The sequence below is a fragment of the Octopus sinensis genome, linkage group LG1 (assembly GCF_006345805.1).
Source record: "Octopus sinensis linkage group LG1, ASM634580v1, whole genome shotgun sequence".
NCBI classification, from domain to species: Eukaryota; Metazoa; Mollusca; class Cephalopoda; order Octopoda; family Octopodidae; genus Octopus; species Octopus sinensis.
In genome coordinates, this window is record NC_042997.1 from 82,445,576 (window position 1) to 82,459,542 (window position 13,967).

At 36.4% G+C, this 13,967-nt stretch overlaps 1 protein-coding gene across 4 annotated transcripts in view; it reads right to left on the reverse strand.

Annotated features, from left to right (window-relative positions):
• LOC115218260 (coiled-coil domain-containing protein 34) overlaps positions 1-13,967 on the reverse strand; it is a 138,926-nt gene that overhangs the window by 46,536 nt on the left and 78,423 nt on the right. The window contains exon 3 of one of the 4 annotated variants that reach the window (XM_029788019.2): positions 2,168-2,357. The exons of the other annotated variants lie outside the window; for them this stretch is intronic. The gene's annotated coding sequence lies outside the window, so the exon portion shown is untranslated. The remainder of the gene's footprint in view (positions 1-2,167; positions 2,358-13,967) is intronic. 4 annotated transcript variants of the gene reach the window in all.

Genomic DNA, 13,967 nt, shown 5'->3' on the forward strand with positions numbered 1-13,967 from the left:
TAAAAGTGAGATGAGTGGCAAAATAAACAGAGCCAGATAAATGCCTTCATATTTAGTTGGAATTTACAAAAAACAAAAGACGAAGACAGGTGTATTAGTTTAATGCTCAGGTAAGAAAGTCTTTCATGTTTCGAGCCTACACTCTTCAACAGAAAGGAACACGAGAAAATAAACAGAGAGAGAATAAAAAAAGCTTTAGCGGCTAGCGGTCAATCATGGTGGCTGGTTGGACAAAGGTGGTCAGACAGGAGAGCTAGGAAGAAGGGGAGATAATAAAGTAGTGGTGATCCCAAAACAAAGGTGCGTATGTACGTGAGAGTGTGTAAGTGTATGCATGTGGATAGGGGCTGGTGACCTTGATGTGTGAATGAGTGCATAAGTGTGTGCATCTGTCATGTGTGGGTGTGTGGATGGTGGTGTGGATGCAGGGAAGTGGTCAGTGCTAGTGTGTGCAGGGTGGTGTGATGTGGTGCAGTGGTGTGGGTGCTGGGAAGTGGTCAGTGCTAGTGTGTGTGAGGTGGTGCGATGTGGTGGTGGTGTGGTGATGTGTGGTGTGTTGTGTTGTGTTGTGGTGGTGTGGTGTGGTGGTGTGGTGATGTGTGGTGTGGCATAATGTGGTGTGGTATAATGTGGTGTTGGCGTGGGGGGGATGCGGGGGGGTCCATCTATGTTCTTTGAATTTTATCCCTCTGGTAATGATAAAATGAAAGTTAGGCATGTAAAGGAATAATTTCAATCAACTAAATGCCCCTCTTACAAATTGTGATATTCTGTGAAAGAAAGGAATTGTCCTTTTATTCCTCCACTTCCTCATCTCTATTTATTATAATTAAAGCAGCAAGCAAGGCCACAGTCTAATGACTGAGACAAGTAAAAAATAAAAGATATGCACACACACATCAATATATATAATATGCTATGTGTTTTTCTACATATGTTTTTTTTTTGTGAATAACAGTTTAGCATTTGAAGCTGTTGATTTTGTTCCATTCTGCAAGATTTACTTTATAAATCATATGACACGAGCTGGAGTCATTCTGTTTATTTTTTGTATTAGTCTTATAATGCTTACTGAAACAGTTTGAAGTTTTCTAAATTATCCAACAGTGTTTCTATTTTCTTGCTGTAAAAATGTCTTTACTTAATTCTGTTTGTCTTCTGTATTTGGAAGTTCATTCTGCTTAATTAATCTTATCCTAAATATAATAAAATGCAATGCATTTCACACTAGTCACACTGGTTGAGAGAAACTAAAACAACAAACGGTGTGGGAGTGAGTGATAGTCAGAAATGCTAAATGCAGGTGAACTGTAATGAGTTGTTTTGCTCTGAAGTCACTGATATTTTAATCAAAATGAAACTAAATTTTTATCACAAATTAGCTTTATTTTATCAATTTCACTCTCTCTCTCTCTCTCTCTCTCTCACACACACACACACACACACAGAAATATATATGAAATTAAATGTTAAACTCATTTGTTTTCAAAATATTGTACATGTAACATTTATAAATTATACATATACTAGCACGCCCATGTTATCAAAAATGCTAACAGTTCTATTAATGATAGAAAATGGTGTATCAAAACAATGAGAGAAACCATTGATAAATGTGACCAATTGAGTAAACATATGTACATAACACAGAATCGAAGTATTTGAATAATCAGATACAGTTGTAATGTCTGGGATGAAAATATCATCCATGATGACAATGATGGTGACAACGACAACACTTGTACAGAGAAAAGTATGTTTGCTACAAAAGATAATATAGCAGCAGCTTTTGAATTTGACAAAATATCTAGAAAATAAGTTGACTATGAGAATTGTATAAATCCAGTAAGTGTCTATTTGTTCTAGGAACTAATCCAATAGGAGATAAGTTGAAAATGAAACCTCTATGCTTTAAGAAAGATGATGGGGGCTTCCATCTGCCTTCCAAGTAGTGTACATCTTCCAGCCTTTTTGATTGAAAGTGGTAAGGCTAAATGGAAGGACAAAGAACTAAGCCAAAACACAAACTTGTGCCCCAGGGTTTGGGACAGAAATATCAAGGAGTCACTCAAGATTATCAGAAATGATGTCAAACTGTGACTTATTGTTATTAATGTAGGGTTGACAAGAGGCAACATGTGATCAGGAAGAATCAAGATGGACTTACAAATCTTAACAACCACTAAAAGCTGCAAGGCCATACCAGAGCTGTGAGAACAGGTCTGGTATGCAACAAGACCAGCATGTCCCAGTTTCCAGAGCACTATTGGTCACAGCTCTGGAAGTGGTGGAGGAAGTCACTTCATGCCATTGCCTTGTGATGAGATACAGGAGAAACAAAAAAAAAAAAATCATTGCTGAAAAGATAAGAAGTGAAAAATAAAAACCCAAGAGTGAACCTAAGCAAAAGATGATAAGAAAAAATCTGAGGAGGCTCCATCACCTCAGAAAAACATCATGAAGTTCACAGTAGCACAATACAACCTATACATATATATCAAAGCGTCTTTTGAATCTTTGGTGAATACTTTTGAAAGAATCTTTTAAATTCATGAATGATAGGATATTAGTAAAATGCTTACCATAAGGTTATGTGAACATGAAAGAAAGCTAACTAGAGGATACTGAGATATTTTTAGTCTACCTAATCCCAAAAATTCTTTTAGGTACCTTTGGTAGGGTTGAAGGGGTGCCCTGGAACATTCAAGCCAGTGGGTTCCCACTATGTGTGGAGAAATAATTATAAACATTTTCCATGATTTTCAGATCTAAATTATATCTTGTTTTTATTGTTGCATTATTGTTGTTGTTGTTATGTATATCCTTTCTTATTAAATTTTTAATCCATCAGTGGTATGATCTCTTCATTCCTCCAGGGTCAATAAAGTACCACAAAAACCTATGTAATTTATGCACTTTTTTACGCAAAAATACAAATAAACTTTAGTGGATGCTTAAATTATATGAGTAGAAGATTTCCAGAATTTAAAAAAAAATTTTTTTGTTGAAAAAAGAAGTACCAAACTTAAACATTTGTACTGGAAGTTGTCTCCTTTAATGTCAGAATAGGTTTTTACAGTAAAAAAAAAATAATGATTTAGATATAATGAAGTTGACTTTTATTTATACTGTATGGTATAATGCTTACCTTTTCTGTATAAATTTACTAAAACCATTAAATGGTTAACTACTTTTTGAAGTCTAATGTTCATGCTGGTAAACATAGTCCGGGCTATATTTTACATTACTTGGAGTTTCTATCTATTACAATGGAGCACCATTGACATACCTAGTGATATGGATATTCCTGACTGAAAAAATGTAATGATATGGATAATCTTGATTGTATGTTTTTATTTTTGTCTGTTTATTACTAGAAACAGTTTTAAGTCTGTCATACTGTTTATGCCAATTTCGAATATTCGTTTCATTAACATTAAAATGCCTTCCGGCAGCTCTATTGCCATGTTCAAATGCATATTCAACATATTTAATTTCTCCTTCGCAGTAAATTATTCATAAGTTGTACCCATACTAACAATAACAGCAATGACAAATTTTTAAGTTTGCTTGACATTTTATGTGTGAAAGGGATTAAAATTTCAATACTCTGTATCAAAGGTTCCGACAAGAATAGGTGGGAAAGAATTCTGTTTACAGAATCAGTTTGATTGGTCATCTTCCTCTGTAGGTTGAGTAAAGTGTCATCCAAGTTGATGTTTATTGGTAATTAAACTTAATTTGCAACAACTGTGCATATTTATCAGCTTTGTTTTTGTTGGCAATTCTCATTAACAACTTTTTCTGTAATTGTGATTTGAGAAGCAGTATGCTAATCTCTAGTGGGCAAGAAATGTAAAATAAAGTTTATTATAAACAACACAAAAAACTTTGTAATTTAAGAGCTTTCAATGTGATACCTGTTAAACAGAAATTATTTTTATTTAATGAAAATTTAATAAAATCTAATCATAAGTAAGTGAAATTATGCTAAATATATCTAAATTGAAAACCTTTTTCCCCTGTAAACTTTTGAGTGCAAATTTTACATGAGTAGGAGGTTTTTTTTAACAACTTTTATCCTAAAAATCACCTGTGTAAATTACATGGGTTTTTTATGGTAAACTAAATTAGAGTTAATGGAATTGACTGATATTTCCCTTCAAAATTGTTGGCCTTGTGCCAAAATTAGAAATAATTATTACAATGATTAAGGTAGTGAGCTGGCAAAATCATTTGTGCATCAAATAAAATACTTAGCAGCACTTCTTCTGCCTCTTTACAGTTCAAATTCTGTCATGGTTGACTTTGCCATTCATCCTCTCAGGGTTGATAAAATAAGAATCAGTCAAGTACTGGAGCTCATGTAATCAACTTGCCCCTCTCCTCAAAATTGTTGGTGTTGTGCCAAAATTAGAAAGAGTCATCGTTATCGTCATCAGCGTTGGCCTCGGCCACTGCGGTGTCGGCAGCATCATTATTATTTCACTTTTCAGAGCTCTCAATATCACATTCTCCAGTTAATTCTGTAAGAACAGACAACAACCAGACCAGTGGTCAGTAGTCTCACAGGGTCTCTTTTCACAATACTCAACACCCAAATACCAATCCCAAGATTCTCAGTGTCCTCAATAAAGCAGTTTTCTGAGCATGATCTACTTTCATGTCAATCCCAATTTCTTCAACAAATTTTTCAAACCTAGTAGTTAATGCTCCCAATGTCCCTGCAGCTACTGGGATGACACTTATTCTCTTCATTGCCCACATTCATACAATTTCATCTTTTAGTGCCTTGTATTTCTCAGTCTTTTCCAGCTCTTTGTCACCCACTCACACATTGTCAGGTATGGCTGAATCTATGATTCAGATTGCCTTCATCCCTTTATCCACTACTGAAGATCTTAAAATCATTCATATAAAACAGGTGATTCAACTTTTCTCCACTTTCCAATGTGTACCCCAATGTTACTTTCTGTAATATCTGCATGAGGAGTATCATATAAATCACAAATGGCGACAGACTATCTCCCTGAAATATGACTCTCCTGCCGTTAACCTTAGCCAAAAATTTTCCACATGATGTTATTCCAGTTCTTCATTGATCTGGTAAAATTCAAAATGTTACCAGACACCTGTACCAATTCAAGACTTTCTAAAACCCCAAAATGGGGACCTTGTCATAAGTTTTCTTATAATCGATTGATTGATCAATTATTATTATTGATGTTGTTGTTATTATTATTATTATTATTATTATTATTATTATTTATTAATTTGCTTCAAGCCTATGGAAAATTTATAGAAATTTCTGACCTGGTAGGGCATTGCCAGTTTGGACAAACTCTACAAGCATGGTAACAGTATCAGCTTGGCCTATTTAAGATACTCTCAAAGCATTAACTTTTTTTTTCTGCTTGAACTCTCATTCAATGTCTCAGCATTTTTGGTTTGTAGAATTATGTCAAACAGCTATTGCCCCATAAAGAACAGATCTAACTATCAGCTGAGTTCATCATGAAGATTGCTCTGCTGCTATCCTTTAGCTGGGAAGTGTAGGCAGTTTTCCACTGTTTGGTGGCTATGGTGTAAATGGTTGCATGGTAAACAAGATAGATGATCAGACAAAAGACAGGAAGTTTCCTCTTTAGCCAAGCCATCATCAAATTGTTTGTGTTTTATTTGGAGAAGCCATTGTGAGTCAAAAGGATGGTCTAGATGCAAAAGAAGATGTGAGTAGAGAGGAAGGTGTGAATGACAAGGAAGATGTGAGTAGAGAGTAAAGAGTGGGTAGAGAGGATGGAGAGGGAAATGAGAGTGGGTAGAGAGGTGCTGGTTTCCAGTAAATTGTTAAAAGGTGGATAAAAGTGGTAAGATAGGCCTGGATGACTAGGCCTGTGCCAATAAGATGCAGAACACACCTGGGAAACGATATTTGCCCTTCACTGTCCTAGTAATAGAAGGTTTGTGGATTCCTTAATTGGTCTCTGGTAATTGTACCATATTTAGCAGTTTCATTTCTTAGCATTTGTAAATTGTTTCCTATACTTGTTTTGTCGATAATTAATTTTGCATAAACTTTCACCACAACAAAATTAAAGCAAGTAGGTAAAAAATAAATTCCTCTCTTTTACCTGTTAACCTAAGTCAATCTTTTAAACAGTTGACGTCAACAGTCTCAACCAAATCTATTAAATATGCTTTGGTAACTACTATATGTAAATACCATTTTTGTACTGATAACAAAAATATTTTCAAATAACAAAATAAACAAAAAAAATGTTTAAAATGGAATGTCTTACAAATGAGTAATCTTTCAGGACAACAAAATGTGGGTCAGTAAACAATTCCAGATCATGAAATGTTTAGGCTATTCAATTACTCCACATATTTTCTGAATAAACCAGTTTCCTCACAAAATATGTCATGAAATTTAGCCACGAAAGAGTTACAGGTTATATTACATCAAGTGTGCCTCTTAACCTCAACAATAACAAAGCATTCTGACACTACACACATGTACACTCACACACATACACACACATGTATTTGTGTGTGTGTGTGTGTGTGTGTGTGTGTGTGTGTGTGTGTGTTGTCTGTGTGTGTATTATAATTTCACTTAGACATAGTGACTGATACTATCAACATGTAAAAACTGAATACATGTACATGCCTTATATAAAGTGTTAGATGAATACAGAGGGTAATATGAAAGCAATGAAATAACAAGGGAAGAAGAATTATGTAATGAACTTCATTAGTTTACAGCTGTTTCAGCTATAAGAAGCAGTGCACTCAAATCTGAGTACTTGTGCATCACTTTATCCATTTTTCAACTCTGAGTATACTACTTCTAACAGCAGAAACAGCTGTAAAATAATGAAGATGATTATGTAATTCTCATTCCATTGTCATTCCATTATTTTCATTATATATATCATCATCATTATCATCACCATCGTTTAAGATCCACCTTCCATGCTGGTATGGGCTGGATGGTTTGACAAGAGCCAGCTAGGTAGGAGACAACCCCAGGCAACTGTGTCTGTTTTGGCATGGTTTTTACAGCTGGATGCCCTTCCAAATGCCAACCACTTCAGTGTGGACTGGATGCTTTATATATATATATATATATATACATAATAACAATAGTAGGGAATATAATTCCAAACTTACAGGGAAAAATTCAATTTAGCAATTCTAAATCAAATTTCACAATATATAATATATGTATATAATTTAGAGAAAAACCTCAATTTACTACTATTTACTATTTATTGTTTATGTACTTTATTGATTTTTAGACTAAGGTTTTTATACTCTTACTCTCTTTTACTCTTTTATTTGTTTCAGTCATTTGACTGCGGCCATGCTAGAGCACTGCCTTTAGTCGAGCAAATCGACCCCAGGACTTATTCTTTGTAAGCCCAGTACTTATTCTATCGGTCTCTTTTGCCGAACCGCTAAGTGACGGGGACGTAAACACACCAGCATCGGTTGTCAAGCAATGCTAGGGGGACAAACACACACACACACATACACATATATACATATATACGACAGGCTTCTTTCAGTTTCCATCTATCAAATCCACTCACAAGGCATTGGTCGGCCCAGGGCTATAGCGGGAGACACTTGCCCAAGATGCCACGCAGTGGGACTGAACCCAGAACCATGTCGTTGGTTAGCAAGCTACTTACCACACAGTCACTCCTGCGCCTACTAAATATAGTATATTTATTTTTTCTATATAGTGTGAATAACGTCTTTCACTATTGAATTGCTTAATAGAGGTTTTTCTCTAAATTATATATATATATATATATATACACAGGGTGTGAAGGGTAAATTGTTGCCATTTTATATTTTTTATTTTGCACATGCGCATTGTTTGATTTTGATTTTGTTGATTACACAGTATTGTAGGGTCAGTTGAGAAAAAGAGCACCATGACACAATTTACTCAGCCAGAAATTTGGAAATAACAAACTGTACTGCTTGCCAGAAGCTCCAATATGAATATTTCAGAGTGTCTGGGTGTTAATTTGAGGACAGTGCAATCTGAGGAGATGACTGTCACAATTTCTATGACTACACTGCCCCTAACATTTGGCCACCTAACTCCCCAGACTGCAATCCCCTTGATTATTATGTGTGGGGCGCAGTTGAGCAAGAGACCAACAAAACTCTTTGTAACACCAAAGATGAAGTGAAGGCAAGGATTATAACAGCATTCACCAACTTAAACAAGGAGACTGTCCAGAAGAGTTGCAGGAGATTCTGAAGTCGTCTGGAAGCCATGGTTGAAGCCAATAGCGAGTTTATTGAATAAATTTACTCTTCAGTATTTCAAGATATTTTTATGCAATTTTGGTAAATATATCTGTTAAAAGGAGATGTCAGTGTTATTTTCATTTTTGCAAAATTTAGATGACAGTTTATTCACCGCACCCTGTATATATATATATATATATATATATATATATATATATATATATATATATATCATCATTGTTTAACGTCAACTTTCCATACTGGCATGGGTTGGATGGTTTGACTGAGGACTAGCAAGCCAGAAGGCTGCACTGAGCTCCACATAATCTGGCAAGGTTTCCACAGCTGGATGCCCTTCCTAATGCCAACAACTCCGAGAGTGTAGTGGGTACTTTTTATGCCTCAGTCATGAGGGCCAGTCAGGCAGTACTGGCACCAACAAACTTCAGATGGTGCATTTTATGTGCCACCAGCATGGGACCAATCTGGCAACATGGGCATCGACCATGTTTGTATGGTGCATTTTACATGCCACCAGCACGGGAGCCAATCCAGTGGGACTGGCATCGACCACACTCAAATGGTGTTTTTTATGTGCCACTGGCAGAGGTGCCAGTCACATCGTAATGGCATCATCCATGACAATGATTTCACATGACTCAACGGGTCATCTCAAGTACAGTTTATTGCCCATTGATTGAAGAGTACTCTTAAATGGGCCAACTATGCAAAACTGGCATCAGCCATGGTTACGATCTCACTTGACTCCATGGGTCTTCACAAGCACAGCATATCTCCAAAGGTATTGGTCACTTGTCATTGCTTCTGTGAGACCCAACATTTGAAGGTCGTGCCTCACCACATCATCCCACATCTTCTTGGGTCTAACCCTTCCACAGGTTCCATCCACTGTTAGAGTGTGACACGTTTCCACACAGCTGTCCTCATCCACATGCAACACATGACCATACCAGCACAGTCATCTCTCTTGCATACCACATCTGATGCTTCTTATGTCCAACTTTTCTTTCAGGGTGCTTACACTCTGTCGTGTATGCACACTGACATTACACATCCAGCGGAACATACCAGCTTCATTTTTTACAAGCTTACAGCAGTCACAGCCTATGTTTCATTGCTGTGTAGCATGGCTGTTCACACACATACATCATACAGTCTACCTTTTATTCTGAGCAAGAGGCGTTTTGCTATCAGGAGTGGTAGGAACTCTCTGAACTTTGTCCAGGCTATTCTGATTCTAGCAGCTACATTTTCAGAGCATCCATCCCCGCAACTGACTTGGTCACCTAGCTAATGGAAGCTATCAACTACTTCTACTTTTTCCCCCCTGGCAGGTGACAGAAGCTATTTTCTGCACATTTTCAGTGTTTATTGCCCCTGTGCATTTGCTACACACAAAACTATCTTCCCAGTTAGCACTCCTTTGATATTGCTGCACCTCTCATGTGTCCATAGCTTACACTGGGTACATCTTATGGAGTTTCTACCTACACCTTTTCTACAGATTGAGCAGAGCCATCAACTTGAAGGGGTTTGTGATTTGTCTGCCTTCCTTCTTACTAAGACTTTGGTTTTTCTTAGATTGACTCTAAGGCCCTTCGATTCTAGACCTTGCTTCCACACCCAAAACTTTTCCTCTAGCTCTGATAGTGACTCAGCTATTAGAGAAAGGTCATCAAAATAGAGGAGCTCCCAGGGGCATCCTGTCTTGAATTCCTCTGTTGTTGCCTGGAGAGCTAAGACAAATAAAAGGGGGCTGAGGACTGATCCTTGGTGGACTCCAACCCTTACCCAGAATTCTTTGCTATACTTGTTGCTAACCCTCACCTTACTGACAGCATCCCTGTACATGACTTATACAGCACTCACTAACCACTCATCTATCTCTAGTTTCTGCATTGACCACCATTTAAGGAATTGGGGGACCTTGTCAAAGGCTTTCTCCATGTGAACAATAGCCAAGTAGAGAGTTTTATCTTTGGCTACCAGAAATATAGCATCAGTGGTGCTTCTCCCTGGCACAAACCCAAACTGCATCTTGTCTAAACTAACTCTCTCCCTCTAATTAGTTTGGCTATGACCCTCTCAGTGACTTTCATCACCTGATCCAACAACTTGATACCTCTGTAATTATTCATAACTAATGCATCACCTTTACTTTTGTAGCAGTTGACTATAGTGCTGCTACACCAGTCATTGGGTATGACTCCTTCATGTATCACCTGATTGACTATACAAGTAACTAGACTATAGCCTACACCACCAGATATTTTAAGCATCTCTGCGGTAATTCTTGATGGGCCAGGGTCTTTCTGTCTTCATACTCTCAATTGCTTTATCTACCAAGGTACTGTCAATTCAGATAGCTGGTCCCACTGTTGGGTTGATGTTTGGCAGACTCTTTCTCCCATTCATTCTCTTCATTTAGCAACCATCCAAAGTGGCATCTCTAAATCTCTCTCTCTCTCTCTTTGCAACCTCATTAAATGCAAGTGAGCCATCATCCATGCGGACACATTTCTCTCCTATGACATCGTGATTCTCTCTCACACATTGTCTAGCAACATGAAACACTCATGACACAGAACATTGGTAAATATATATACATACATTAGATGAATAGACATATACACAGACAGACAGATATAATATATATATATATATATATATATATATATATATATATACATACATATATAGGGGGAGAGTTCACGAAAAAAACAAAAGACAAAGACAGGTGGTGTACAAAACAAACAGATGTATTAGTATAATGCTCAGGAATTGAAAAGGTCTTTTACGTTTCGAGCCTACGCTCTTCTACAGAAAGGGACATAGAAAAAAACAAGGAGAGAAACAAAATGTGTGTAGTGGCTACCAATCTAGCATGTATACATATATACATTGGTTTCAAATTTTGGCACAAGGCCAGTAATTTCGGATGAGGGATAAGTCTGTTACATCGACCCAAGGGCTAAACTGGTACTTATTTTATTGACCCCAGTGCTCAACTAGTACTTATTTTATTGACCCTGAAAGAAAGAAAAGTAACGTTAATCCAGAACATAAAGTCACAAGAAATGCTGCTAAGCATTTTCTATGGTGCAGCAACAATTCTGTCAACTTGCCGCCTTAATGTATATACAAATATATACATAGGGATATTATATATAGATATAATATATTTATATATTATACATATATTATATATTCAGTATATACATGTGTGTGTGTTTATATATAAGAAATAAAAAATGCAATTGAGCATAACAATCATTTATATTTACAATGTATCTATTTCAAACTGACTCCTACCATCTCCAACATTCATTCTTGATTTGTAATTTTGCAAAGCTGTAACTCAGACTGATAAATATCCTCCCAAATGAATAAAGAATAAAACAAAATCTGGAATGGTATTAATCCCTTATTTTACAAGGAATATAGCTTTGTTTCAAATGTTAACTGAAATAAATTTGCTATCTCCCACTAATTCTATGTTAATTATGTTAAAAAGTCTACTGACATCTTCTTTCTCCAGAAGGAATCATTGCTGAACAGAAGCGGCTTCCTGGCATGCATAGTTATAGTTACTAGTGGGACCTGTGGAAATTCCACAAAATGAAAAGGATTAAGAGTAGTTATTTAAGAAAGAAAGGATGATTTGCATCTTTATTTTGCTAAGTTATTTCATTTCCAGTCACAATAATATATTGTATGATTTTTCGAATTTCCCTCTGCTAAACACTTTGTATTTCTCTCTTTCTTTCTACCTCTTCAACAAACTTTTTAACCATGTAATTCACCTCTTCATCACATTTCCACCAACTATATGAGTGACAGCATAATGCATTGGCTGGCTATCTGCTCTCTCACTCATTCTTACATTCCCTCTTCCTCTCTTTCACTCCACTTCCTCCTCATCTCTAACAAACTAAAATGTGAACAAACAGGTAGAAGAATAATATAGATTTAGTTCATTAAAAACAAAATACCTTTCACTATCAACACCCACCACTACCACCACCACCACCAACAACAACAACAACACCATTATCACTATAGTTTTCAGTAACAAAGCTAATTTCATTTCAGTCCAGCTGTTTGTTTATATCTACTTTTTCTTGCTGTAGATGTATCTCAACTCTGATAATACAAATGCTATATGCCTCTCTTTCTCTCTCTCTCTTAATATAACTGTTTCCCCTGTCCATCTCTCTCTATCTGCTTTTCTTTGAACTCACCACCAGAAGATCGCTCTAAATATTGTATCCTAAACAATCTCTTTCTTTTTACTTTCCTTCCCCACTCTACAACACCTTAACAGTTCTCTCTCCCTCTTTTCCCTCACCATCTTTTTCTCACACTCTTTGCATCTCCCTTCAACTAACCACAAGACACATTTGGCCTTATTATACATCTTTCTCTACTTCTTTCTTTTCTACCCACACTTCTCTCCTTTCTCTAGCCTTTACTCCACCATTCACTCACTCCACCTCCACCTCTCTAACTAACTTAAAGTAAGCAGATTATTATATAGATTCTGAGACACATGATAATGGTGGATCCATTTCCATCCTTCAATATGTTCATGCACTCTCACACATCAGATGAACAAAGGCAACTAAGCCAAAAATTAAAAGTTACTATCAACCTTTACCGCATGAAAAAAAAAAATCAATGCCCTGCTTAAAGGCTTGAAGTGATCCTTCAGTTAATATTTGTTTTGTATTTTTTAGAAATTTATTTTATTCACACAATGAGGAAAATTCATTTCATTCTAATTTAAATACAAAGTAGCAGGAAAAGAGATAAGTAAAGGAAAAGAAGGAACCAGGAAAAATGAAGCGGGGGGGGGGGAATAAAGCAGCAGAAGAGGGGGGAGGGGTCAACGGGCCACATACCCCAGAATAAGTGGTGTGCTCAGCTGCGCCCTACAGTAATGACTGTGATGGTGTTGCCACAGAGTATGGCCAGCAACACTTGCTGCAGTAGCCACTTCACTTTGTGGGAATCACTTCTCTGACAGGCTGCTGTTATTTGTATTTTGTAGAGGAAATCAGTAGTATGGGGTCAGAGAACATCTCTATGGCAACTGATACAAAGTGATAGCAGTTGGTCAGACCCCCTGCATTTATTGATTTTTTCCTTTAATATATAGGTCATCTATTTCTGAACGACTTATAAAATCAATGAAAGCATATATACTCTTATAAACAGTTACATTCAGTAAGCCTCAGTAATAACCAACATCTCTCTCTCTCTCTCTCCATCTATCTGTCTATCTATCTATCTATCTATTATATATACAATTGTTAAAGAGGACAACAAACGTTAAGGCAAGGCAAACATCTCAAGTCATTCCGATGACAGAATATCCCATACTCTGGGATATCCCAAAAACAGTTGTAAGACTTAGGAACTTTTTTTTCAATAATAATAATGTATATGACTTGAGATGTTTGCCTTGCCTTAACACTAGTTGCCCTCTTTAACAATTATATAGCTGCTATTTCAGAAATCTGCAATGGCTCCATAACTACTGTCTCAGTTATAACCTTGGAACCCTTGTAATCCATTACAGGACTTGCCTAGTGTACCTAATTGTTTAGACCACCTGTGAAGTAAACACCCATATTTTGTATATATTATATATATGATGTTTAATATTAATAATG